Below are 24,684 nucleotides of genomic sequence, written 5' to 3'. Positions count from 1 at the left end.
AGGTGCCTAGGAAATACGGCAGTAGCGGCCGCAAATTAGGCCGGAAAACTGTCGTAAAAGGGGACCGCCGCGGGCCGTAGGGGAAAGGTCGCTCAAGCAGTGGGCAGGTGCGGAATACGGCTTCAGATTGGCTGATGGGTGGGCGGATGGCCTCCTTACTGGGCTCAAAGCTGGGGCTTTTCTGTTTTGCCCTTTGCTACCTGGCCGGAGGTATTTGGAAATTCCTGTGGGGAAAGGTATTGGTGCAACAGGGCGTGAACAAATACTGTGTAGCCTTACTCAGAACGTTTTTCCTCCCTTCTCAGCAAATGCATTCACCGTTTATTTCGTTTATGATTGTCGAGGGTAATGAATATTCTTAAATGTGCAGTAACAGTTCCACCTGAAGCCAAATAAATATGTAGCAAGCCAGTATAGCAAACGAGAATATGTCCCAGAAAACTAAAACAACAAACAACAAACCAGGGGTGCTCGGTAGCATTCTCATATTTAAAAGAATTTTAATTTGTGACTTGATGGGACCTTGTGGGAATATTTGGGGTTTGTTTTGTGAAGTGGAATTACCACTTTACATACAGTTAGTATTCTGATCATGGGATCCCCAAATCCCCACAACCCCTCAAAAAGTAGGGGTGGTTTTGCCATTACAAGGCATCAGCTTCATACAGCCCTACATATATGCTTGGGAAGACAAAAGTAACGGAGACATTAATCGAAGTTTTACAGTGTTTGGATGATCAAGTAAGTTTGGAGTTACTTTCCACTTAGAATTTACAAAGTATTAAAAATTTGCTTACATTGCAAGGAAATTTTGCTTTGATTAGCTGGTTGCATATTAGACATGTATGCAAATTTGTTGGCCTTGTTTTCCCTTTCTGTAAAAAGATTCGCTATTTGGATCTTTAAGAATTCTTCTAGCCCTGATATTTTTGTAATGTCATTTCTTGTGAACAAAATTTCTTGTTATGTAATATGTAAAGAATTTCTTATTATGTATATTTTTGTATGTACAAACTGCAGCATACAGCTTGCTTGAGGAACAGGTTAACATACAGAAGCCCAGTCTCAGGAAACCAAGGATAGGTAACACAGAGAGACACTTGGAGTTTAAGTGGCCAGGGCTCTGTTTTTGGAGGCAAATCAAAATAGATGTACAACCTAGTTCTGTCATTAGTTGTAGGACTTTGGATAAGTTATTTGTGACTCTGAGTTTTCTCATTTGTAAAACAAGGGTAATGATGCACACCTCACCGAATTATGTACATGGTATGTTCTGCATGTAATTATTACTCAGTGTATTGGCCATTATTATTATGAGGCATGTTGAAGTACAAGTTGATGTGCAGAGCCTTCCCAATTCTCAGGATATCTCACCTCACTCATAGATGTAAGTCTGGTAATCTTTTCACACTAAGGGCATGGAAAGAACCTTTAAAATTAATCTTTTGAAATTTCCAGCAACTGAAGAATGGATAATCATTCTTTGCTTCTTCTAACTTCTAATGACCGCCAGCATTCCTTGACTTGTGACTGCATCACTTCGATCTTCAGGGAAGGTCAGTATCTTGAAATCTCTCTCTACTCTGTCTTCAGATTGACTTTGTTTATGTATAGAATCTCCTCTTCCTCTCTTTTAAAGGATGCAACAGTTGCATTTAGGGCCCAATCCTATAATCGAGGATAATATCTGCATCTCAAAATCCTTATTCATAGCTGCAGAGACTTTGCCATATAAGGTATTGTTTACAGGTTCCTGATTTTAAGACCTGATATCTTGGGGGCCATTATTTTGTCTACTACAGAGAGTAAGAGAAGACAAAAGAGGGAGCTTGTAGGGACAAGAGAATGAGAAAGGACTCTGCTCAATTTTTTTTCCCAAATTTGCTAGTCAGGTAAGTAACTTCTTGGGGAAGAATAAGTGAGAGACGAGAGTGGATAAAGTGTTCTTGCATTGTGCCTTTCAAATACTTTGAGACTATGATCTCTTAGTAAGAAATACATTTTACATTACAGAGAATACATACAAATACATACTTGAACACACACACACACATGCACACACAAATACGCACTGAATTTAATGTGTGTGTGTGTATGTATGTATCTATTGATTTATTTTAATGACTGACACATTTTTTAAAATGCTTGAAAGGCACACATAGTTTAGGGCATACAACAGAAAAAGCAGGTAAAGGATGTTCTCCAGTATAGAAGCTCCTATACCAGAGACTTATGGTAATAGGTCTGAACTATTCAGACCTCTTAATTAGGAATATGAAAAAAATCTATGAGGAGAAACAAGTCCTATCTAATTTGGGGCATAGATCAGCAACCTCATCAGGTTAGGAAGACTTGACATTGCTGAGTCACTTTCTGCATTGATGCAATATTAGCTTCTTCACCTTTCCTTCTCAGCAATCAGTTTATACTCTGGGACAGCTCAGTGGAGTAGCTCATTAATATGGACCAATATTAGAGCTCTGAATCTAAATTGCTCTGTTCTATTACTAATAGGAATCCAAATATCAGTGGGACCATAAGTGGGTATAGCCATGAATTCCCATGAGCACTTAACCTCCAAACGAAAAGGACACTTTCAAATTAGTTAAAATGTTATGCACAATCATGGGGCGCCTGGGTGACTCAGTCACTTAAGCATATGACTCTTGATTTTGGCTGAGGTCATGATCTTATGGTTCTTTTTTTTTTTTTTTTTTTTTTTTTTTGATCTTCTGGTTCTTCGATCGAGCCTTGCATTGGCTCTGTCAGCGAGGAGGCTACTTGGGATTCTCTCTCCCCCTCTCTTTCTGCCCCTCCCCCACTCATGTTCGCTCACTCATGCTCCCCCTCTCTCTCTCTCTCTCTCAAAATAAATAAATAAACTTAAAAAAAATGTTATGCACAATCAAAAGTGATTGTTAGAGATGATCTCTCAGGGCAATGTAACCTACCATTTCTTCTGGATCTATATCAAAAACAGCAAATGACTCTACTAGAACCTGAAAGAAAATGGCATAGGACATGAGAAACTATGGAAATACCTAGAATACTGGTAGAGCTGCAAACATCTTCAGAGAAAAGCCTCCTTATTGACCATTTTGTAAAACACACTACTCCATTCAGAGCTGAGTAATTTGCTGAAACCAGAGGTGATTCAGGAAACTGGGTAGTCTCCTGATTTCTGCCAGTCCAAAGCAAACTGCTCTGTGTTTCCTGCATCCTGAACCCTTAAATAACTGCTCTGTGAAGTTAACAATGTCTGAATTCTAATTTGCATTTCTTATTCTAAGATAATGTTGGCAGAATAGTTTGTGCTTTTACTTTTTGTCCTCTCAGAGAATACTTGACTTCAGAGTTTATTTTCCAAGCATTGGAAAACAAGTTTTCTCACAGATTGCTGAATGATAGTTTGTCTTGCCAATGGCTAAAAATTCCGATAACCAAGAGACAAATTTACTAAGACACGATGTATTACAGATGCTTTCTTGCAATTTTGAGGTACAGCCTTCTGAGACTCCATATTCAATCCGCTGGGTTCCAAACGGATCAAAAATGATTCAGTTCAATAGGAAATAGATGTTAAGTGCTTCAGTCCTAAGGTAACCAAGTTGGAGAAAAATTATTAAAACTGTATGACTGGATCTGGTCTTAGACTTTTAGATAAGTTTACTTTAAAATAATAGGATTGTTGCAGGAGACAAGGAAACAACTTCTGGTCAGTTCTATGTCAGAAATCCTGGATGGATTTGAGAAAAAGGCATACTTAGAGACAATGCATACGGGCTTCATCTTATTCTCTTGTGGAGGCTGAATGGGTGAGAGGATGAGACCACCTTTCTGAAGTAAAAGAAACCTCTTCCTTTAAGACCCAAATCCTTTCTGCCTGGACTTGGATCAGTTCTGTGACCTTTTCTTTTGCCACAATGTCTGCTTTCCTAGGGCCCTGGAAGGCAGTGCCCTGGTGGTTCTTTAGGTATTCAACCGAGATTCAAGTTCCTTCTTTTCGATACATAAATCATTCATCTGATGAAGCTTTTCAGTGTGTTCCTTGGTCTTTGTCATCAGCTTCCATCACACTTGAGCAAGCTTTTCCTACCACATCTTCTTTTGCATTCAGTAATTCCTTTCAAAGTTTCTTGATCGTTAGCTCTCCAAGCGTTGTATTCACAGAAACCGTCTGAAGGACTTCTAGGTATATCGTACCGCCAAACTTTCCTATCGTTAGTTGACAAACTGTTTCTTCTATTCTGCTTATAGTTTTACCATCTCTCTCTTTTTGGATAAGCTGTTTATACCTCTCCCAACATTCTTTGTTAAGTTTTCCTGTACCTGGAATCCTCCACCTGGGCCTGCAGATGCTGCCTGTTCCACTTCAGGGGGCCTTTTCATCTTGACTCTTCATTTACTGTTGCTTAAAACTAGGAGCATTTCCTCATCATATTGAAATCTCTTTTCTGGAACTTCTCCTGGGTGTATCTGGGGCATTTGGGGACTAGGAATATGCTGGGATATGTGGGGAAGAATCGACTGAATGCTCTTCAGTTCTTGTACCAGGCACTGTATTTCTTTGATGGCAGCCACTTTAAGGTCTTGAAGAGAGAGGATGCACTTGTTCATGTGCATTTTCTTTGAATGGGCCATGGAGTCTGGGTGTCTCAGTTTCTCTTTCTTCTTGACAGTGTTTATTCTCATGTGCTCAGGTATCTTATAGTCTGAGGCTGTCTTCAGATTGAAGTCTGCCGTGTTACAACTGGGCCTCTTTGATGGTTTGAGCATCTTTGGGATCTTCATAGTCATCATAAGATTTACTGTTGTATGGTTTCTTCCATTCTTTTTTTTCACTGCTGAATCTTAAATTGGGCCCTTTCAGCTTTTATATATTTCCTCCTTTTCTCAATTTGATTTTCCACCATAATTTCGCTTAGGATTTTATGCTGACATTTCTTCCTTTTTTCTGTAATCGATTCTTCCAGCACACTAATAATCCCACCTGTGTGTTTCTGGCCACCCTTTCTTCCAGCTCCCTTTTTCAAACCTCTCCAATTTAGTTGTTCTTCTCTTTGATTGACTTACTCATTTGGACTTGGAGTACTTAGAGGGCTTCACAAACCTATAGGAAGATACTTGTGATCACTTTGTATGGCATGAACCACAATAGTATCACTTTCTTTTTTTTCTTAATTTTTTTTTAATGTTTATTCATTTTTGAGAGAGAGAGAGAGAGACAGTGCAAACATGGAAGGGCAGAGAGAAAGGAGACACAGAATCTGAAGCAGGCTCTGGGCTTCGAGTTGTAAGCATAGAGCCCGATGTGGGGCTTAAACTCACAAACTGCAAGATCCCAACCTGAGCTGAGGTCGGATGCTTAATCAGCTGAGCCACCCAGACTCCCCAATAGTATCACTTTCCAATGAATCATGAAATCTGTTCTGTAGCTTCATGAAGCCAAGTTGATGTTTCTCTTCTTCCGAAGCAAATTCCTTTCCCACTTGTTGAATTTTATAAGCTGTCAATCTTGACATGAATTTTGGAATCTAGATCAAAATCTGTTCATTTAAATTGTGTATGCTTTGGTAATTTTTTTTTAAATTTTGTTTGTTTGTTTGCAAGAGAGAAGGAGAGAGAGAAAGAATGTTAGGCAGGCTCCGTGCTCAGTGCAGAGCCTGACACGGGGCTCAATCCCATGACCCTAAGATCATGACCTGGGCCAAAATCAAGAGTCAGATGCTCAAATGACTGAGCCACTCAGATGCCTCGCTTTGGTAATTATTCATTCATTTCTAGGAGTTTCCAAATTTTTTTCCTCAAAGCTTTGAGTTGTTCTTTCTTCCCACCTTTATTTCTTTCACTTCTTTCATTAACTTATCATGTTCTCTTTTTCTTCTGGCGTTCTCAATACTGTAGACTTTGGGATCTTCAATATCTTCTGTAATTGGCTGTGCTTCAGTTCCAAACCTGAGCGACAGCACTTTGGCTTTGATGGCTTTCTTTAGCTCAAATTCAGAAAAAATGGTGAAAGCAAAAATATTATTATCTATTCTAGTAGTCACCAAGAAATGGTCATCAAGCTGGGATAGATGCCTTTAATCCATCCATGCATATTGTCATGCATATTGAAGTGCCAGTAGTCCACCATAGTTGTCAATGAAGGATTTTTCTGATTTAGGATATAGACTTGAATTGCTCTGTTTTGAGCAATTTGCATTGCATTTGCATTCCAAAAAACATCATATCTTGGTTAATGCTGAAAGTGATAGTTTGGATGGTATTATCCTCTGTATCTTCAAGAAGATGAAAATCAACAAGTTCATCTTTCTTTTCTGTGATATCACTACTTTTGTCATATGGGGGGAACTCACAATGATATAGAAAACCAGAATCATACCCTCCCAAAAAAGCCTAGAACTTCCCTGGCTCAGAGTAAAATCCATAGAGGATGTGACAGGGAATTGATGGAATAAAGATTTCAGGTAATGGTTTCTCTTCCTCCTTTTTGCCCTGGAAATCCTTTTCTCCATCTTCTCTCATCTCTGCTGCTGTCCATTTCCTCCTTTCTTTCATTTCTTTCTCTTCTGGCTCCTTTTATTTATTTCTCTTTTCTGTTTCTGTTAATCACAGAATCTTAGATTTGACAATACCTGAGGGATGGAAACATTTTATGCACATGTCTTCGATTTCATAGGAAACTACATCATGATCTTCCCCTTCCTCCTTAATGGTTGGAAATAGAGTTTCAAGAGCATAGCCGTTTCACAGATAATCAGTAAAGTACTTTCAGGATGGGAGGTCAAAGACCATATTAACTGGCAAACAGGTCCAAGAATAGTAACATAATCGATTAGCTTATAATCCTTTTCTACCTCAAAGAAGACAGTTTAGTCTTTATTCCCTGTAGCTAGAATTTCTCCATCATGTTCATAAGGTAAAGCAGTGACACAAGCAGTATAGGATTTGAAAAACCATTTCAAATGAATATCTGCATTTGAAATTTTCTTCCTTTCTGCAAAATTGTGAGGCCTTTTGGATCGCAGAGTTCAAGAATTTGAACAACTCCATCTTTAAATACTAAAATAATATGTCTTCCAGTGTAGCTTACCAGTTGGGGTACCCAAGCCAGGGCAATACCTCTTTGAATTTCATCTGAGCCAAAGATGTTTTGCTAGCAAAATCCTAGATTACAAAAGAGCAGTTCAAGGAAGTAGTGGTCATGAGATAAGTGAGGGGAGAGATAGCCAAGGCTTCAGTAGCTCCCAAATGGAAGGAGAAAAAACATTCTGAGTCCTAGGTATTATTTTGAGTTTGAATTTTATGTGTATTTAAATTGAATTTAATTGAAATGAATGTTTTTGAGACAATATTTATCCTTACTTCATGAGATGTATGCTGGTCATTTCTGTTTCTTAGAAAAAAATGCTTGGAAAACCCATGAAGTTTACAGCCCATTAATTGGTCATGATAGGAAGTATGGAAAGCATAGCTCCATAAAATTCCACACTTGGAAATATGATACCAGGCAAATAAGATTGTTTTTCCCTAGAACCTATGTGCTAGACATTGTGCTATATTCTTTATGTAGATTATTTCACTTTACTTTATGACAATAATACTTATTTCTGTTTTGCAGATGAGGATATTTTGCCAGATATATTGTTTTTCCCTACAGATCCCTTCTCTGTCATTTTCCATTCTGCTCTATATCCCAGAGGAACACACGAAGTTAGGAAGCTCTCTTGTATTCTGGCTTGGGGTTCATTTATGTCCATGATCAGAAGATGAGAAGGTAGGAGGACAGTCAGTTAATGATGTTCATTTCTTCATCTTCATACCTAGTGGTTGCCACAGGCTGACTGAGTTTGTCCATTGAAGAATACAGTTTCTGTCGTATGTGTGTGTTCGCATGTGAACATATGTGTGTTATTCCCACTCCTTGCTCCTTCAAGTCTAAGAGTAGTAGTGACTACTACTACTAATAAGGCCCCAGTGGCCTTATTAGACGCAGACACTTTGGCCATCATTTTGAGTTTCTCTTAATCCTGTTGATACCTTTGTAAATAGTTCCTTTATTAAATTCTCCCCAGTTAGTCCATTTGGCTATGCTTTCTGTCTGTCTCTAGCATGGGTGGTGACTGTTCTAAGAAGCTACTGAAATAATTCAAGTAGGAGATGATGGTAGCAGTGGAAATGGAAAGGAGGGCCGGACTCCTGCTTATGTTTTGAAGAAAGAACTGATAGATTTTGCTGATGGAGGAAATGTAGTGTGTGAGAAAAAGAAAGGAGTCAACAGTGACTCCAAAAGTGTAGGCTTGAGCAGCTGGAAGGATTGAGTTGCCACTGGATGGGACCAGAAAGACTTCAGGAAGAACAAGCTGGGGAACTTTTTTCATGTTAAATTTGAACTTAGATATCAATTAGGTATATAAAGAATGTTTTCACATAGGCTTTTGGATGTGTAAGTATGATGTCAAGAGAGAGGTCTGGGAGTCATCAGCCCAGAGATAGTCTTCAAGGCCAAGGAACAGATGAAATCATTGATTGCCTAAGTGGAGAGAGAAAGAAGAGGAATAAGGGCTGTTTTGTGGATCCTCTGTGTTTGGAATTCAGGGAGATGAGGAAGAACCAGAAAGTTAGACTCTAAAGGGTGACCAGAAACCAGGTGAGTGTGGTGTCCTGGAAGTCAAATGAAGAAAGTGTTGAGTGGAGAAGTGTGTAAAATGCTGCTAATAGTCAAATGAAACAACAACTGAGAATTGACTGCTAGAGATCACTGGTGATATGAGAAGAGCTTCTGTGCTGTGATGGGGACAGAAGAATAGAGATAGGGATTATAAGACATCTCTTTCAAAGAATTTTGCTGAGAAAGGAATTGGAGAAAGAGGACAGTTCCCAGAGGGAGAAGTAGTGTAAGGAGGGGTTTTTGTTTTTTTAAGATGGAAGAAATAAAAGCATGTTTATCTGCTGTAGGAATGACCTTATAGAGGGGGAAATTTGACAAAATTCATTGAATTACATATTTTAACCATATAGTTAATTAATATTTTAATTCAATTATTTTAACTGAATCTAATAATTTTGATGAAATTAAATTATATAATTTAAGAATGAGAAGAAAGTGTAGAGACCATTTTTTCCCCAACAGCTTTGCTTTATACAGGGCCTCGGAGTGGTTGACTGACTTCTAAAGCGCTGACACAGTTCAGTAACTGCACACCCTTATTGTCCACACTCCAGGTGTGTGTAATGTTAGGGCATGAGGTGAGAGGGTCACAGAATTACCTTTTCCTGTCTTTCCTGACCACTGTTTTTTAGGAATTATCTCAGATCTGGATTAGTGGAGTCTTAAGTTCCTGACTAACAACCATTTAGCCTAGGGAATCTTATGTAGGCAGCTGCTCACATAATGCTATATGTAAAACTAAATGGTGCTCAGTATATATTTTCTTCCTTTCCTTCTTCATTCCACCTCCACTTATCCTATTCCTGCCCTCCTTTCCTCCAGTGATCCTGCCATGACCTGACAATCTTCCATTGGGAATTCATCTTGTTGTTCCCTGTTTGGATATGAATACTGAGCTGTGATCAACAGCTCCTCTGTGAAGTATTTTAAGAGATACTTTTGGGGTTATAACTAGTAAGAGGAATACTTTAATTGGAGTACAGAAAGAAAGGAAGAAAGAAGAGATTTAGAACAAGTGGGACCAAAGACTGCCCAGGTAGGAACCATTCAAAGACCTACGGTAATGGGTAAGTGGAGGGGTTGCTATGAAGCCAGAAAGGAGGACCCAAGGTCCAGACACTGTTTACTCCAGTCAGCCTCATCTGCATCCAGTCAGCTGAGCCTGCCCTGTGGCTATTATAAAATAATTTATAACTATGTCTCCTGTGATTTTTTCTTCCCTTTTCTCAAGCTGTTTCATTTTTTCCTTACTGCATCTTAGTCTGACTTCCTGATTTACTTTTTAATTACCAGAACTGTTCTCCTTATTTGGTCCAGAGCATGAGTGGAGGGCCAGTCAGAAAAATGAAATGTATTTGACCAGGGTGACAGCACTTAGGGGGCATGTATTTGTGGATAAAGACTCTGCTTTCAGTCTGTGAGGAAGGAAAATTGAGGCACTCAGAATTTCAGGGGACTTGGAAATTGGGGTAGCCTAGGTGCCTTTTTCCAAACGGAGATTTCCCAATCAACCCTCCATTTCATTCCATCTTTGCATGTCTTTTTCTGTTGTGTTTCTCAGTTCTTTTTCCCCCGTCCCCAGCCAGGGTTCCACGTGTATGTAGTAGCTTTATGCATTGAGTAAATTGAGCCCTCCCTGCTGAGCTGTCAGCAAATGGAACTGACCAGCAGAACAGTCTGTGTAAGTGCATCTTGTGCCCGGGCCAGACAGACAAGCACAATTATTTGATTGCAGGAGATTGCCACTAAATGAGGGTGAAATAGTGGGTCTGTGACTTGTTGGTGAATATTATTAATAATATAGTGTCATGAATTAATAACATAGTGTCATGTGAAACAAAAGCTACACTGGAGGGTCTGTCTGAAGTCCCATTTTAAATCACATTTTCAGGGAGGTAGATGGTGGAGGAGATGAGATGTAATAAAACAAGGTGTCTTTAGGCACCCGTTTGGGAGTTTCAGTTTGACGTAGGCTGAAGTTAAGGGGATACGTGTTGCATTCATAAGTTATTTGGTGGCCAGAATGAAGCATGGGATTCATTCCTGGCTAATTGTCATAAGCATCTCATTGCTATAGTGCTCTACTGTGAAACAAATCATCTTCTAGAGTCCTTGAAGAGAGGCCATTGCAAAAACCCCATGAAATTCTTCCTGGCAACTGTGATGTCCTTGGTGACTGCATAGTCAACTTCTTTAGCCCATCCACCACACAATCATTCCAGACTCTTCCACTTCTCCCTTCATAAACCTCATAGTCCTGCCAAATAGGATTTGTCACCATTATTCTCCAGATGTGCACTCAAGTCCACTGCCCCTGGGTTTTTATTCAAACGATTCTCTCTGTTCCAAGTGCCCTTTCCCCATCCCATATCTCTGTCCATCAGTTAAAGGCCCAGATCCAGTGTGCCTGCGGTGAAGCTTTCTTTTGTTTATTCTTCTTTGTTCATTGTGAACAGGTGTCCATAAACTTTATGTAAAGTGACAGTAAAATTTAGGCTGTCCAGGCCATATGTAATCTATTTATTCTTCTATCAAAATGTGAAAACTACCTTTTTAGTTTGTGGACCTTGACAAAAACAAGCCACAGGATGAATTTGGCTCATGGCACTGAGCTAGTCCATGGTCTAAAGTGATCTCTTTTCTCTAAACTGTACAATTTTGTTTTACACATGCCGCTTACCTCATCTAGCCTTGTATAGAAATTATTGGTATACAAGTATTTTCTCTATTGAACTGAAGATTCTTGTTTTTTTTTTTTTTTCAATATATGAAATTTATTGTCAAATTGGTTTCCATACAACACCCAGTGCTCATCCCAAAATGTGCCCTCCTCAATACCCATCACCCACCCTCCCCTCCCTCCCACCCCCCATCAACCCTCAGTTTCTTCTCCGTTTTTAAGAGTCTCTTATGCTTTGGCTCTCTTCCACTCTAACCTCTTTTTTTTTTTTTTTTTTTTTTCCTTCCCCTCCCCCATGGGTTTCTGCTAAGTTTCTCAGGATCCACATAAGAGTGAAAACTTACGGTATCTGTCTTTCTCTGTATGGCTTATTTCACTTAGCATCACACTCTCCAGTTCCATCCACGTTGCTACAAAGGGCCATATTTCGTTCTTTCTCATTGCCATGTAGTACTCCATTGTGTATATAAACCACAATTTCTTTATCCATTCATCAGTTGATGGACATTTAGGCTCTTTCCACAATTTGGCTATTGTTGAGAGTGCTGCTATAAACATTGGGGTACAAGTGCCCCTATGCATCAGTACTCCTGTATCCCTTGGGTAAATTCCTAGCAGTGCTATTGCTGGGTCATACGGTAGGTCTATTTTTAATTTTCTGAGGAACCTCCACACTGCTTTCCAGAGTGGCTGCACCAATTTGCATTCCCACCAACAGTGCAAGAGGGTTCCCGTTTCTCCACATCCTCTCCAGCATCTATAGTCTCCTGATTTGTTCATTTTGGCCACTCTGACTGGCGTGAGGTGATATCTGAGTGTGGTTTTGATTTGTATTTCCCTGATGAGGAGCGACATTGAGCATCTTTTCATGTGCCTGTTGGCCATCCGGATGTCTTCTTTAGAGAAGTGTCTATTCATGTTTTCTGCCCATTTCTTCACTGGGTTATTTGTTTTTCGGGTGTGGAGTTTGGTGAGCTCTTTATAGATTTTGGATACTAGCCTTTTGTCCTATATGTCATTTGCAAATATCTTTTCCCATTCCTGAAGATTCTTGTGAGTTGAAATCATGTCTCATATACTTTACTCCTTACAAGATCTATTATCATATCTATTATCATATAGAAAGTGCTCAAAGGATATTTGTAAAATGAATGAACTTATTACTTGCAGTATCTTCTATCAAGAACATAATTTATTTTCCACTCTTCCAAGCCCTACCAAGCCCTTCACTTTCTGACAGGTAAGTCTTCTACCTCTACTTTGAACCTGGATCCGAACCTGGATCCCTCAATAAGGCCATTGTGCACCACAAATACAACTGGTATTCAGACATTGAATATTGTTTTCATTTATTAAATATTGTACTCATTGAGCACTTACTGTACTCACTGAACACTCAGAGCAGAGCTCTGAGAAAAAATCTATGGTGAGACAGATGAAAACCTCAGCCTCTGTGGTGCTTTTGCAGTCTAGGCTGGGAAGCATGATCTTAGTATGATCTTTCCTCCTGACATGTTTTAATTTCACTCTTCTGTTTTTCAGATCATGACTTAATAATAGTATATGCTATTTGGTTTACCAGGATGCAAGAAATAATAAAAACTATCATAGTAGAAGCTGACATTTATTATGTACTTGAGACAGTTATAGATACCCTTTTTAATGCATGTAACCATAAGGATATTAGGGAATTTATCTGTAAGCAATTTATCCATAAGGAAGTTAATGAAGCAGTTAACAGCATTTAGTTATTTCATTGTCACTCTGGATAAGCTGGTGATCACAGCTGTCACTTAACCAGGTTATAGGAGATAAAACAGTCTACTAGAGGCAATATCTTGATCATCAGCTAAAGTAAGCAACATCAGTTAGCATAGGCACATAATGCTTAATAAGCGGCTCTTGGTTTAAAAACATAACTTAGCCAGTACGTGAAGGACTAGAGATTTTATTTAAGGTCTGTTTGCGTCCTAAGCCTGATCTTTCCAGTATAATCAAAACAATGTTGGCTCATGTTGAAGTTCATTCTGAGCACATATTTGCACTGATAGGAACAACAGTGAAGCAGAACATAAAAACAAACAAAAATAACTGCACATACAATTTGTTGAAAGAAATTAAGATATTTTCGGCGGTCTCTGAAGAAAATATTTTAAGAGGGACTAAGACATAATAGAAGAATTTCTTTAAGGTCTTGTGTCCTTATTGTCTCTTTCTTACTGTCTGCCTCACACAAAATCTATTGACAGACAAAGCTCTAAGCGCTCCCAGTTCCCCTCAATGCTGTTTGCTCAGCTCTTTTTCTCCTTGCCATCACTCCTCAATCCGTTTTATTCCCTTTTCCAGTTACTCTCTACCCATTCAAGGTTTTTCCATTCCTTTGTATTCTCTTCCTCCCCACAGTCCACACTGTGGTAAGTCAAATTCTACGATAGTTCCCGAGATTCCGAGGCACTGGTGTTCATCCATAGCATGATTTATCCCTGTGGGTGTGGGCTGGACCTGTGGACATGGTGGGCTCATTGCTCTTGATTAGATTACATAATATGGCAAAGGTGATTTGATAGTCATTCCTGTGGTTATATTACTTTATGTAAGAAACTGTCACAGCAGACTGGAAGGAGATTCTCCCACTTGCTTTGAAGAAGTAAGCCGTCATGTTTCAAAAGGCCTGTGGCTAGGACCTGAAGGTGGCTTCTGGGAGCTGAGAACAACTTCTAGGAGCTGACAGCCAATAAGAAAACGAGTCCTTAGTTTACACCTGCAAGAACTGAATTCTGTCAATAACTGCACCGAGTTGGGAAGAGGCCCCCAAGCCTCAGGTGAGATTGCAGCCTGAGTTGACAACTTGGTTTCAGCCACGTGAGACCCTGAGCAGAGAATTTAACTACAGTGTTTCTTTCTTATCCTCTTTTGGATTAGTCAAGTGTTTTGTTTTTTGAATTCTGTTTCTGCTCTTCCATTACTTGTTAGTTACACACTCTTTTACTGTTATTGTGGTGGCTACTCTTAATAGTATACCATGGCTTTTCGACTTCCTAGAATCTAATATACATTAATACTTCTGTGATTTCTTAAAAGACTTTTTCCCCTTTCTGCCTTCTGTGTTATTTTCATATATTTTAATTATACATGCATTTTAAATGCTGAAAACCTTATTTTTATTTTATACAGTCAGTATTCACTAAGATTTACCCATATAGTTATCATCTCTGTTGTTCTTTATTCTTTTTGTTTTTCTTTTCTTCATTTCCATGCCTCTGTCTGTGATCATATTCCCTCCACCTGAAGAAATACTTCCAGTAGTTCTTTATTGCAGGCCTGTTGGTGACCTACAATTTTTGTTTACTCAGAAATATCTTTGTTTTGTTTATTAAAGGTTATATTCTCTATATAGCTGTAGATTAATAGCTAATTTCTTTTATAACTTTAAATAAGCCATTTCATTATCTGTGGTTCCCATTGTATTCTGGTGAGAAGAAAGGTCTCTCAGTATAGTTTTGTACCTCTATCATTTTTTGGAGGGGTGTGCTTTTAAGTTTTTATCTTTATCTTTTTTTCCCTCAGCAATTTAATTATAATATACCTACATGTGGGTTTTTTTTTAATGTTTATTTATTTCTGAGACAGAGACAGAGCATGAGTGGGGGAGGGGCAGAGAAAGAGGGAGACACAGAATCAGAAGCAGGCTCTAAGCTCTGAGCTGTCAGCACAGAGCCCGATGCGGGGCTTGAACTCACAGACTGCGAGATCATGACCTGAGCCGAAGTTGGATGCTCAACTGACTGAGCCATGCAGGTGCCCCAGATGTGGATTTTTTTTTAATTTACATTTCTTGGGAATAGTTTTTCTTCACGAACCTATGGATTTTTGTTTTCAGTTTGAAAAATTCTCAGTCATATTTCCTCAGGTATTATTTTTACCCTGTTTTCAGTTTTCTCTTTTTCTGAAACCTCAGTTAGATAACGTGTAAAAAATTCTTACTGCATCTGTTTTCTTTTATTCTGTGAATTTGTTATCCGTGACTGAATAACAAACCACCCCAAAATTTATAGCTTAAAGCAACAAACATTAGTTATAATGCAGTTTCTTTAGATCAAGAATTATAGAGCAATCATCATTCTGGCTCAGGCTCTCTCATGAGGTTGCAGTTGAGATGTTGGTTAGAGCCATACTCATCTAAAGGTTTTTATGTGGCTAAAGGGAACTCTTTCAAAATGGCTTGCTCACATGGCTCTTGAAAGGAGGCCACATTTCCTCACCACGTGGATAGTATATTTCATAAGGCTGTTGCATGTCTCATGATAGGGTATCTGGCTATCCCCTTAATCCCCAGATTAAGTGAAATGAGAGAGAATGCAAGGAAGAGATTGTAATGCCTTCTATGACCTAATTTTGGAAGTTCTACACTGTTACTTCCACCATATTCCATTTGTTAGAAGTAAATTATTAAGTCCAGCCCACAGTCTAGAGGAGAGGAATTAAACTCTAACTTTTGAGAGGATGAATGTCAAATATATATTGTGGATATATCTTAAGATATATTGTGGATATATGGAATATATAAGATATATTATGGATATTTCTTAAAACCACCAAACTCTGAATTCTGTTTTGTGCATCCTTTTCTATTTCTGTGCTTCATTATTAAAGGTTTTTTTTTGTTTTTTTTTTTCCTGATCTTTCAGTTTATAGATTCCCTCATTAGCTAAGTTTAATATGCTGCTAAACACAGCAGTTGTGTTCCTAATTTTGGTTCCTTTTCAATTTTAGAATTTCTGTTTGGCTCTTTATAAACTTTCTGGTCACTGGGTATAGTTTTAGCTCACTGACAAAATTTTTAATCTCTTCAATGAAAAAAAAAAAGCATAGCTATTTTAAGTTCATGTATGATCAAATCTAGAGCTGTTTGTTGTTTATACTTATTCTTGTTTGTTGTCCTGACTTCTCTTGTATTTGCTTATACTTCATTTTCTGCCAGATATTTCATTTAAAAATTATTTGTAGAAATTAGTTGGAACTTGAGAAATGTTACATTTTCCATAGGGGATTTTTTTCTCCCTTTCCCAAATGTCTACAAACACCTACTTATGTAATTACTTTAATCCAACTAATATTTTCTAAACCACTCAGATAACTAACTTGAAGCTGGGTTTCATTCTGGTTCTCTCAACTCAACAGAGAATGCTCTTTGGGAGTGCTAATACAAAGATGGATGGTTTACTGGAGCTCTTATCATTGGGAAGCCTGGAATCAATTTTGTCATCCTTGCTGCATAAACCTGTCAAAAAACGCTCTATAGTATCTCAGTCACCTCACCCAAAATTGGCAAATGCCACCAGTCAAGGCAAAAGAGGCCAATGTTTGGCTAAACTCTCTGAATCTCTGACTTCTCTAATATTTCAGATAAATTATTCTTTAATCTTGTTAGCTGTCCTGACTTATCCAAGTCAATGTTTTATGTATGTTATCTATTCTTTCCAGTTTGCCTTTTTTCAGAGGATGATCTGAATTACTTTGGCCACCATCACTGAAATCCAAAGTCTCCTTGTTCTTTATAGCAATATAAAAAAACTAGCAAGATCTGACTATAAATAAATAAAGGATCTTATCAAAGAATATGAAGAAATTGCATTTTTTTCCTTTGTTGCAAAAATATTGTTCATCTGCTGGGAATGGACATAGAAAATCTTGCATACCTTGCTTGAAAGCACAAATCATGGTTATTCCATTTACTTCCAATGAAGAGGAACGTAGTTGAAGAGATCTCTTCATATAGTTTTCATATAGTCTCATGTATCTAATTTGCCTTGGGAGCTCTTATAACATAGATTATAAATGGAATGGACAAGCTGATGTGACATTTTGAATTTAGTTGATAAAGAGGGAGGAAAGAAGGAGAGGAAAAGAGAGAAAAGAGAGAACAGACTAGTTTACAGTGATATTACTATAAGTCTAAAACAGATTTATATGTAGGCCTGTGAGATAAACTGTCACAGGGTTTAATTGCATAAGGATTGTGGTTGGATGTTGATGGGGTTTTGGAGTGTTGGGGGTCCAGAGCCAATGTCCAAGAAAGAATTATTGAGATATCTTTGGTGCAAAAAGGTGATTTTATTAAAGCATGGGACAGGACCCATGGGCAGTAAGATCTGCACTGGATGGTTGTGAAGAGTGACTGCTTATATACTGTGGAGTTGGGGGAAGTAAGTCAAGAGAAGTTTCTTTTTTTTTTTTTTAAGAAAAAAAATATATATTTTTTTCAAGAATAGAACTTAGTAATTCATCACTTACATGTAACACCCAGTGCTCATCCCAGCTAGTGTCCTCCTTAATGCCCCTCACCCTTTAGCCCTTTCCCCTGCTTAACAGCCCACCAGCAGCCCTCAGTTTGTTCTCTATATTTAGGAGTCACTTATGGTTTGCCTCCCTCTCTGTTTTTATATTATTTTTGCTTTCCTTCCCTTATTTTCACCTGTTTTGTATCTTATGAGTGAAGTCATATGATATTTGTCATTTTTTGACTGATTTATTTTGCTTACCATAATACACTCTAGTTTCACCGACATTGTTGCAAATGGCAAGATTTCATTCTTTTTGAGTGCTGAGTAATTTTCCATTGTATATACCACATCTTTTTTATCCATTCATCAGTTGATGGACATTTGGGCTATTTCCATACTTTGGCTATTGTCGATAGTGCTCCTATAAACATTGGGTTGCATGTGTCCCTTCAAATCAGCATTTATGTATCCTTTGGATAAATACCTAGTAGTGCAATTGTTGGGCCATAGGGTAGTGAGGTGGTATCTCATGGTGGTTGTGATTTGTATTTCCTGATGATGAGTGATGTTGTGCATTTTTTTTATGTGTCTGTTAACCATCTGGATTTCTTTCTTGGAAAAGTCATGTCTTTTGCCCATTTCTTCACTGGATTTTTGTTGTTGTTTTTGTTGTTAGGTATTGAGTTTGAGAAGTTCCTTATAGATATTGGATACTAACCCTTTATCTATCTGATACATCATTTGCAAATATCTTTTCCCATTCTTTTGGTGCCTTTTAGTTTTGCTGATTGTTTCCTTCCCTGTGCTGAAGCTTTTTATCTTGATGAAGTCCCAGTCTTTCATTTTTAAGAGGAAGTTTCTTAAAGCGATTTCCATATGCTAAAGAAGACTCACAGATTACTGGAGGCCTAGCTATTGTCAAGCTAGGGTTGTTTTACCTCTAGCAAAGCATTCTCATTAAGATAGTAGGGAGTTCCTGGAGGTAAGGCTGTTGATAAGATATTTGTAAACTGATGGAGACTCTGTCAGTTTAACCACTTGTTTTCTGTCCTTTCCTTTGTTCTTGGGCTACCAGGAGTGCCTGGGGAATGTCACAAAAATCCCACCTGAGGGTGGGAGGTTGCTAGCTTGTGTTTTGTCCTCAGCTTGCTTTATGCTCCCTCATCAGATGTGACTGGAAATGGGGAGGAGGAGACCTTGGTACTTTAGATTTGAGCCTGAGCCTTGTGGAGAGAGAAACTTTAGGCAGAAGCTGAAGTTGTTGCCTTAATGATGGGCTTATTGAAATGAGGGCACCAGCAAAGCTGTCCTAATTCCCAGGAACAAGTGAGATACAGAAGGACCATGAGAGGATTTGGTACTGGGAACTCTGTGGGAATCAAGTGCCATTTAAGTATTTTGGTGCTGTGACAATGAGACATCTAATGAAAGTTCAATAGGCAACTGGAATTATGGAGTATGAGTTAGAATTTGGTATGGAAAAATCAAATTTGGCAGTCATTAGCCTAGAAGTGAGATCAATATCCTTAGAATAAGGATATTGTTAAAAATAATGATTCTATATAAATTATAAAAAGTTCTATTTTTTAAGATTTTATTTTAGACAGAGAGAGTACAAGCCGGGGGGGGGGGGGTGCTCAGAGAGAGAGAGAGAGAGAGAGAGAGAGAGAGAGAGAGAATCTTAAGCAGGCTCCATGCTCAGCACAGAGCCTGATGAGGGGGTTGATCTCATGACCCCGGGATCATGGCTTGAGCCAAAATCAAGAGTTAGATGCTCAACTGACTGAGCCATCCAGATGCCCCTGAAGATTTTATTTTTAAGTAATCTCTACACCCAATGTGGGGCTTGAACTCACAACCTTGAGGTTGGGAGTCACTTGCTTCACTCACTGAGCCGGCCAGGTGCTCCCCAAATTCTATTGTTTTAAAGACACAATTCATTTATGCTTGCATTTCTTTATTTTTGACATATCCTTTAGTTGAGATGCTTAGATCATTCAAAGTTGAAGGGTTTTATAAAAGGAAAAAAAGAACAGTGAAGTAACGATATCACTGAAAGGAATCTGTCAGCAGAGTAAGATTAGCTTGTAGGGGAGGGGCTTAGTGACTGTTAAGCAAATGAAAAGAAAAATGGAATTAAGAACAGAATCATTCATTCTCCATACACTGAAATATAGTTTGTAATAAATTAACTGCCATAGTTAGAAAGACATATGGGCTCAGTCTCAAATACCAGACAGCATTCATTAGACAGAATCAAGGATAAATTTGGAGTTGAATGATTTCTGTGAACTTCTTTCCTCAGGTCACCTTTCAGACAGTTGAGAATTCACTACCTGGGGCACTAGGAAGTCTGTTTCCCTCTTGTTCTCCTGTCTTCTTTCCATTTACCCCTCCCCCTACCAGGCTCTGGCTTGCCCTGGATCTTCACCATCTCCACACTGGAGACCTGTCAAACAAACAAACCTTTCCTGTTGCAGTTAATTTATTGTTATGGTAAATCATCTTCTTTTCATTTGGTGTGAGCATGGGGTAGGATGTGAGAGAGAATCCTCTTCTGCCCTTCTGGTGAAGATCAGGTGGGACAAAGGTAGGAAGGGGACAGAGTTTCCAGTCTTGTATGTGAGTGATGAAAATATTACTGTTTACACAGAAATACAGTAGCCAGGAAATGGGCCATGTATTAGAGAAGGCTTTTAAATGTTATAAATGCTATTTTTAAATTATCGAGTGTAGTCACTGAAGGGAAGGGTGTAGAGATATGCAGAGTTAAACTTCTTTTTTAATTTTTATTTATTTTATTTAAAAAAATATTTTCTTCTCCTCCTCCTCCTCCTCCTCCTCCTCCTCCTCCTTCTCCTTCTCTGAGACCATACAAGCAGGGAAGAGGGGCCTGAGGGAGGGATAGAGAATCTTAAGCAGGCTCCAGGCTCAGTGCAGAGCTCAACACAGAGCTCAATTCCAGGACCCATCACCTGAGCAGGAACCAAGAGTCAGATGCTCAACTGGAGCCACCCAGATGCCCCTAGCTTCTTTCTATTAGTAGGCATTTACAGCTATAAAGTTTCGTCTGAGCCATGCTTTGACTCAGTTCCACATTGTTAGAAGTTGTATTTTTGTTTTCATTAATCTCACAGTATTTTCTAATTTCCTTTCTGATTTCTTTTGACCCATTGGTTATTTTGGAATGTGTTGTTTAATTTCCCCAATTTCCTTCTGTTATTGATTTCTAGTTTCACTCCATTGTCATCAGAGAATACACTTTGCATGATTTCAGTTCCCAAATTAATAAGAATTGTTTTATGTCCTAAAATATCATCTGTTTTAGAGAATATTCCATGTGCACTTGAGTGGCATATGTATTTTTCTGTTACAGAGCATTCTGTAGATGTCTGTTAGGTGTAGTTGGTTTATAGTGTTGTTTAAGGCTTCTATTTCCTTACTGATCTTCTGTCTAGCTGTTCTGTTCATAATTGAAAATGAGGATATTGAAATTTCTAATTAGTGCTATTGAATTAACTATTTCTTTCTTTAATTCTATCAGTTTTTTATTCCCGCATTTTGAAGCTCTGTTAGATGCATATATGTTTATAAATGTTATATATTCTTGGTTCACATTTTTTATCATTATAAAATGTCATTCTTTATCTCTACTACAATTTTTTGAATTTTTTTATTATTTACAATAATAAATTATTATATACAAAAATTATAATAATACAAAATTATTACAATTTTTTATTTTTGAGAGAGAGAGCACATGCATGTGAATGGGGGAGGGGCAGAAAGAGAGGCAGGCACAGAGTCAGTCCAGAGCCCAATGTGGGGCTTGAAGCCATGAACTGTAAGATCATGACCTGAGCTGAAGCTGAGTAGGATGCTTAACCGACTGAGCCACCCAGGTGCCCCTCTAGTAACAATTTTTGTCTTAAATTCTGTTTTGTCTGATATTAATATCACTACTCTAGCTCTTTTCATTTCTTTTCACGTGGTATATCTTTTTCCATTTTCTTTTAACCTGTTTGTGTTTTCGAATTTGAAGTGTGTCTATTGTATAAAGCATATAGCTGCATCATGTTTCTTTGTTCATTAATGTCTCCCTTTTAATTGGAGAGTTTAATCTGTTTACATTTAATACAATTACTAATAAGGTAGGAATTACACATTTTACTGTTTTTAACATATCTTATGTCTTTTTTTTTGATCCTCCAGTTCTCCATTACTCCTTTCTTTTGTGTTAAATAGATCTTTTCTTTCTCTCTTTTTCTTTTCTTTTCTTTCTTTCTTTCTTTCTTTCTTTCTTTCCTTCTTTTCTTGGAACAAGAACCAAGTTTTCTATTTGTTCATTTCTTGCATTTAAAGTATTCTTCAATGACATCCTTGGCCTGAACTCTTTACCATAGTCCTTAGCCACCACACAACTGCTTTACAGGGTTTTCCTTCTTTGTCAATTTTACTGAGGCCTACCCATTCCCCTAGCTTCTTGTTGTCATCAGCCTTAATCAGGTTGATTTGGTGTTCAGCACAAAGGGCCTCCACCAACTTGGCATACATAGGCTCATCACAGTTGGATGCAAGCACACAAAGATGGGCTTGGTGCTTATTAAGCTTTTGGCAGCTTTGTGAATTCCATGTACTAGGCCATGTACTCTAATCATGGATGAGAGTGGTCTTCAGCAACTCAGTATTTACACCTCCAACAGCAATGCCTTCCTCAGCCATGGTGGCAGATTATAGGTGGAGCTGAATCTTTAAAAAAAAACAAGTTTTTTTTTAATGTTTATTTTTGAGAGAGAGAGAGAGAGAGACAGAGCATGAGCAGGGGAGGGGCAGAGAGAGGGAGACACAGAATCCAAAGCAGGCTCCACGCTCTGAGCTGTCAGCATGGAGCCCAATGCGAGGCTCAAACTCACAAACTGTGAGATCACAACCTGAGCTGAATTTGGACACTTAACTGACTGAGCCACCCAGGCACCCATGTGGAGCTGAATCTTGACTGCACCTGAGCCTCCGCCTCCACGCAACTGGGTGGCCGCAAGGAAAGAGCAGATATTTTCTACTATAGAAAATATCAGTTGTCAGTTCTTTTGCTATGTATCTTAGATTGCTTTGGGGATTACCATTAACCTCTTAATTTATAACAATCTGGTTTCAATTAAAACCAACTTAATTTCGGGGCGCCTGGGTGGCGCAGTCGGTTAAGTGTCCGACTTCAGCCAGGTCACGATCTCGCGGTCCGTGAGTTTGAGCCCCGCGTCAGGCTCTGGGCTGATGGCTCGGAGCCTGGAGCCTGTTTCCGATTCTGTGTCTCCCTCTCTCTCTGCCCCTCCCCCGTTCATGCTCTGTCTCTCTCTCTGTCCCAAAAATAAATTAAGAAAGTTGAAAAAAAAAAAAATTAAAAAAAAAAAAAAAAACCAACTTAATTTCGGCAGTATACAAAACTTTGCTCCTCTATAGATCCATTCCACCCACCCTCATATGCTGTTATGTCACAAATTACATCTTTATAATTTTATTTGCCTGCCAAAGTAGATTTATAATTATTGAATTATGCAGTTGTCATTTATATTTGATGGAAAATAAATTAAAAACAAAAAACACATTTATATCATTTTTTATATTTACCTTTGTAGTTACATTTATTGGTGTTCTTTATTTTATCACTGTCTAGTATCCTTTTATTTCAGTCTGAAAAAGTTCCTTTGGTATTAATTGTAGGGCAGATCTGCTAGAGAAGAACTATCTTACTTTTTTTATTATCTGGGAATGTCTTAATTTCTCCTTCATTTTTGAGGGTTAATTTTGCTGGATATAGAATTCTTGGTTGATAGTTTAAATTTTTTAGCACTTTGAATATGTCTTCCCACTTCCTTCTGGCCTCCATGGTTTCTGATGGGGAATTAGCAATTAATGTTATTACGAATCCCTTGTATATGATGAGGCATTTCCTTCTTGCTTATTGATAACGACAGATCTTTTGAGTAGGGCCTTATAGGAACAAGACAGATCAAATACTGACTCCTTTTTGGAACTGAGCCTCTGAAAGAGCTCTAGGTCTGTTTTGCTCCCTCCAGTACCTAAATGTGGATTGTTGTTTTTTCAAAGCTGCTGAATAGCTAGGAAGCAGGAGATGGGAGTAGGGTAAGTTAAAATGCCACAAAGCTCACTCTTCTAACCAATATCTAATAGTTTTTCTTGACTAAATAAATTCTGACAATTTTTGCAAGTTGTTTCATTGATTTTATGGAGGATTGAACTTTCAGAGTTTCTTATCCTGCCAGTTTTGCTGACATCTGTGGGTAATATTTACTTAATCATGACATATTATCTTCTTAATCAAATTTTGAATTCAAACTTGCTAATATATTATTTTTGCTTGGGAATTTTTTTCTCCTTTTCTTTTTTTTACATTTATTATTTTTGACAGACAGAGAGAGACAGAGCACAAGTGGGGGAGGGGCAGAGAGAGACTAAGACACAGAATCCAAAGCAGGCTCCAGGCTCTGAGCTGTCAGCACAGGGTGCTGGGCTCGAACTCACAAACCCCGAGATTATGACCTGAGCTGAAGTTGGACGCTCTACCAACTGAGCCACTCAGGTGCCCTGGAAGTTTTCTATCTTTTTATGAAGGCTGTAAAATTTAAATAACTTAATAATTGTTACTTGTTGACTTTATAGAAGATTAACAAGTAAAGCTCTTTGGGCCTGGTTTCTTTTTTCCTTCTCTCTGCCTCTCATGCATTGGTAAAAACTGGGATGTAGAACTTTGCCACTTCAGTTTATTCCATTCAGTTTGTTTACTTCATTTTGAGTCAATTGTTAATTGACTCTTTTTTAAAGAGTTAATTTTTGTTTTTTCAAAAACATTTATTTATTTTGAGAGAGAGAGAGAGCACGCACACATGTGTGCGAGTGGAGCAGGGGCAGAGAGAGGAAGAGAGGGAAGAGAGAATCTCCTGAGAGCACAGAGCCTGATGCAGGGCTTGAACCCACTAACTATGAGATCATGACATGAGCTGAAATCAAGAGTTGGATGCATAACTGAC

General features: G+C 38.3%; 2 long non-coding RNA genes and 2 pseudogenes across 6 annotated transcripts in view; 1 reads left to right on the top strand and 3 right to left on the bottom strand.

Moving 5' to 3' along the window:
• Positions 1 to 3: 3 nt before the first annotated feature.
• LOC144617434 (uncharacterized) overlaps positions 4 to 24,684 on the top strand; it is a 728,263-nt gene continuing 703,582 nt past the window's right edge. For 2 of the 5 annotated variants that reach the window (XR_013557981.1, XR_013557980.1), the window contains exons 1-2: positions 4 to 741; positions 1,459 to 1,556. This is a non-coding gene — a long non-coding RNA (uncharacterized LOC144617434). The remainder of the gene's footprint in view (positions 742 to 1,458; positions 1,557 to 24,684) is intronic. The other 3 variants (XR_013557974.2, XR_013557977.2, XR_013557976.1) reach the window with 3 other exon arrangements.
• Positions 7 to 10,955, bottom strand: LOC132684281 (cilia- and flagella-associated protein 44-like; annotated as a pseudogene).
• Positions 20,471 to 24,684, bottom strand: part of LOC132683419 (uncharacterized) — a 40,062-nt gene continuing 35,848 nt past the window's right edge. The window contains exon 4 of the long non-coding RNA XR_014135229.1: positions 20,471 to 20,531. This is a non-coding gene — a long non-coding RNA (uncharacterized LOC132683419). The remainder of the gene's footprint in view (positions 20,532 to 24,684) is intronic.
• On the bottom strand, positions 21,755 to 22,748 carry LOC145715735 (small ribosomal subunit protein eS12 pseudogene; annotated as a pseudogene).

The sequence above is a fragment of the Panthera onca genome, chromosome C2, assembly GCF_046562875.1.
Source record: "Panthera onca isolate mPanOnc1 chromosome C2, mPanOnc1 haplotype 2, whole genome shotgun sequence".
Taxonomy (NCBI): Eukaryota; Metazoa; Chordata; class Mammalia; order Carnivora; family Felidae; genus Panthera; species Panthera onca.
This window is presented reverse-complemented; position numbering and strand designations above follow the sequence as displayed.